Genomic DNA, 4,717 nt, shown 5'->3' on the forward strand with positions numbered 1-4,717 from the left:
TCCTGAGGATCAGGAGGTGGGGTGATGATCTCCATTGTCCTTGGCCAGGAAATGCCAAACAGGAGTCTCACATTCGGCTCCTTTTCTGGGCTGCCCTGGGAAAGAGCCCACCTCCTGCTGCTCAACCCAGTGGGCTTTCTGTGCTGACTCTCACACGGGCTGTCAGCACATTGACTGCATTCCTCTGCGTTCTCCCTGCTTCAGGGTTGGCAGCCAATTAAAAGAGCAGTTCTGACAGTGGATGAAAAGGGGAGGAAGAGCTGTGTTTGGTGCAAACTGCTGGCAGGAGGCTCTACTGGTGCTGGAGGAGTCTGGGCCGGATGCAGAAGCTGCTCCTCACTCCTGTTGGGGAGGACAGCCTCGCTCAGCGCACCAAGCTCATCCTTGTCCCCACAACAGACAGCTGGCCCCAGCCCATGGGAGATCCTGCCATTGTGGTCTGTGCAGAATTTCCTTGTACCTTTGGGGGCTGTTTTTGGTCCCCCTGCACATCACCAGAAAGAAACTACGTCTTGCAAATTCAGGGTTCCTAGCTTATTTTGTGCCCTTTGGCTGTCTGTAAAGCCTGTGGAGCCTCTCTCAGAAGAATGTTTTTAAATGCAAAAATTTAAATACATACATAGAGTTATAAGGACATAAAGGACACCAAGCATATTAAAATTCAATTAACAAAATATTTTAGTGATAAAGTGATAAAATCACAGGTACTGCTAATTCTGCAGTGCTTGCTGCCTATAGTGTTATTTACTGCTGCATAACACAACTTAGCAACTTAAAAATAACAAACATTATCACACTCAGTTTCTAAGGGCTGGGAATCTAGGAGGGGCTTAGCTGGGTGTTTCTCCTCTGAGTCTCCCATGCGGTTGAAGTCAAGTTGTTGGCCAGGACTGCAGCCATCTGAAGGCAGGAAGATTGACTTCCAACTTCCAAGCTCAGTCATGTGGCTGTCGGCTGGTCTCACATTCTCGCTGGCTCTTGGCTGGATGCCTTCGTTTCTTGTCACATGTCAAGACATGGCCGCTGGCTTCCCTCAGAGTGAGTGATGCAGGAAAAGAACAAGAGTCCCAGACAGAAGCTGCAGCCTTTCACAACCTAATCTCGGAAGTAACAGCCGCCACTCCTCATGTGCTCTATGTCCCATAGAACCAGTGTGGGACTACATGGGAGGCACTGCACGTGGGTGTGAACATCAGGAGGGGGCGTCCCTGGAGCCACCTGGGAAGCCAACTATCACGTCTACATTTATAATGGAGGGACAGGCTAAATTTTAATTTACAGCTTAGTAAAAACAGAGACATAATTTTTTTTTCTCATCCAGTTTCCTGGACCCTGAAATCTAGCCACAGACCCCAGGTTAACAATCCCTGATAGATTGAAAGCATCTTTGTTTCTGGGCAATTTCTAGTCCTTTTTTTAAATGACTTTTTTTTTTTTTTAGCTTTATTGAGGTATAATAAAAAAATTGTACAATTTAGTGTTTTGATATACACATGTAATGTGAAATGACAGCCACAACCAAGCTAATTAACATATCTTCACCTCACATAATTTAACTATAGTCACATTGCTGTATGTTAGCTGTCCGGAACTTATTCATCTTGCAGAACTGAAACTTTATACCCTTTGATCAATGTCTCCACATTTCCTCCTCCCACAAGCCCCTAGTAACCACCATTTTACCCTCTACTTCTATGAGTTTGACTATATTAGAGTTTTCATGTAAGTGAGATCCTGAAATATTTGTCTTTCTGTGTTTGGTTCATTTTACTCAGTATCATATCCTTCAGATTCATCCATGTTGTTGCAAATCGCAGGATCTCCATTTTTTTAGGCTGAATAATAATCTATTTTATATATGTGTACATATATACCACATTTAAAAAATTCATTTACCTGTTGTGGGCATTTAGGTTGTTTCTGTTGAGGAAGGAGACCCAAGCATCTAAGATCACCTCCCCCTTGACTTCCACGCTGCATGTCAATAGAAGGAAAGGCTGGCGCCTCCTAAATTGCCTTCCTATAGATAGCAGGCATGGTATGGGGGAATCGCTCTGGAAGGCATTGTTTTTACTTAAACAAGATCAAACCCCCACCCCACTCCTCCTCCAAGACCCTTTCACGTGTAATTTCTAAAGCTGTAAACCCAAAGACCCTTTCAAGTGTAATATCTAGAGTTGTAAGCCTATATAAAGGCAGAGCTTCTCTTTGTTAGAGGAGCTTAGCTGTTAGACAAACATGTCCCCTTGTTCCTGGCAGAAGTAAATCACCTCTTCCTTCCTTGTTTGGTGTCTGAGCTATATCTTGGCTACTGTGAATAATGCTTCATTGCCTATTGGAGTATTCATATCTGTTCATGATACCTTTTTCATTTCCTTCACATATACCCAGAAATGAAATTGCTAAATCATATGGTCGTTTTATTTTTAACTTTTTGGGGAACCTCCATACTGTTTTCCATAATGGCTATACCAATTTACATTTCCACCAACGGTGTACAAGGGTTTCCTTTTCTCCACATCCTTACCAACACGTGCTATCTTTTGACTTTTTGAATAGTCATTCTAACAGGTGACAAGTGATACTAGATTGTGATTTCAATTTGCATTTTCCTGATTAATAGTAATGTTGAACATCTTTTTATACACCTGTTGGCCTTTTTAATATCTTCTCTGATAAATATCTATGTCCTTTGCCCATTTTTTGATTAGGTTATTTGATTTTTGCTATCAAGTTATTATGAATTCCTTATATATTTTGGATATTAAGCCCCCATCAGGTACATGATTTGCAAATATTTTCCCCCATTTCATAGGTTACCTTTCACTTTGTTGTTTGTTTTCTTTGCTGTACAGAAGCTTTTTAGGTTGATAGAATCGCCTTTTTCTATTTTTGCTTTTGTTGCCTGTGCTTTTTGGGGTTATATCCAAGAAAATTCATTGTCCAAACAAAGGTCAAAAGCTTTTTTCCCTAGGTTTTATTCTAGTAGTCTATCTGATTTGAGGTCTTACATTTAAGTCTTTATTTTGAGTTGATTTTTGTATATGGTGTGAGATAAGGGTGCAATTTTATTCTTCTGCATGTGGATATCCAGTTTTCTTAACACCATTTGTTGAAGAGACAGTCTTTTCCCTATTGTGTTTTCTTGGCACCTTTGTGAAAGACCAATTAATGAGTGTATTTATTTCTGGGCTCTCTATTTTGTTCTATTGGCTTATATGTCTGTTTTACACCAGTGTCACACTGTTTTGATTATTATCCTTATAATATATTTTGAAATCTGTATGTGTAGGGCTTCCAGCTTTGCTCTTTGTGCTTAAGATTGCTTTGACTATTCAGAGGTTTTTGTGGTTTCATATAAATTTTAGATTTTTTTTCTATTTCTATAAAGAATGCCTATGGAATTTTAATAGGAATTTCATCGAATCTGTAAATCACTTTGGTTAGTACGGATATTTTAACAATATTCTTTCAATCCATGAAAACAAGATTTCTTTCTATTTATCTGCACCTTCTTTAATTTCTTCATCAATTATTATCATTTTTAGTGTATAAGCTGGCCCTAGGGGGTGGAGATACTCAGGTAAAATGCTTACTATGCTTTTCTATTTGGTTGTCCTCAGTGTTTGTGCTCCACTGGGTTGCTGCAGCTTCTTATCCTCACTCTGGAGCTCTCCCAGTGCTCTTTTAGTTCATGGATAATTGCCAAATTGTTGTTTATGTAGGGGGACGAGGGTCAGAACCTCCTAGTTCACCATCTTGCTGATATTACTCCCTAGACGATTTCTGCAACAAAAGAGAAATGCTGTGGGATATTAAATATTACAGACCATCCTCTTCTCATCAAAGCTGCAGGGTCAGTGTAGGGGCCTGACAAACTTCCCTTTGATTAGTTGAGCTCAGAGTTGCTGACATTCTTAGCCTTGCACAGAGCATAACATATGGAAGATGGTGTATTTTCATGGGACAAAGAGATCTTATTGATTAGTGCATTTTGGATCAAAATATGTTAAAGTCAGGTAAGTTATGGTAGACCATCAGTAGATTATTTTTTCCAGAGAGACTACACATGTCTTGCTCCTGCCTGGAAACCTCTGCCTGTTCTGTTCCCTGAGCCTGGAATGCCCTTCTCCCCCATATTGCTCTTTCCCTCCCTTCCTGCATTTCTTTACTCAACTACCACTTTCTTGGTGAGATCTCCAATCTGCCTATTCTATGGTAGGATTTTCTCAGATAGCCCCAAAAGATCCCCATCCCCTGGTCTTTGTGTTTTTCTATAGTCTTGTCCTTGAGTATGGGTGGGACCTAGTGACCAACTCTAAGGAAAAGAAAATAGCAAGAGGGATGTTATATGACTTCCAAGATTAGGTAACAAAGAGCCTGGCTTCTTTCCTGCTTGCCCTCCCTTTCTCTCTCACCTACTCCCTTTGGTGAAGCCAGCTGCCCTCGAGAAGCTGATGTGGCAAGATAGGAGGGAGGGCTCTGCAACCAGCTGATAAGGAGCTGAGACCCTGGGTCCAACAAACTGCGAGAAACCGAATCCTTGCCAGCAACCATGTGAGTGATCTTGGAGGTGGGTCCTCTCCTATTCAAACTCTGAAGTGACTGCATGCCTTGCCAGCACCTTGATTGCAGCCTTGTGAGACCTGAGACACTGGCCCAGCCAGTGACCTCCTGAGCCAGAAGACCCTGGGCACAGCTAACCTGTGCCAGGATT

Source organism: Saimiri boliviensis, chromosome 1, assembly GCF_048565385.1.
Source record: "Saimiri boliviensis isolate mSaiBol1 chromosome 1, mSaiBol1.pri, whole genome shotgun sequence".
NCBI lineage: Eukaryota > Metazoa > Chordata > Mammalia > Primates > Cebidae > Saimiri > Saimiri boliviensis.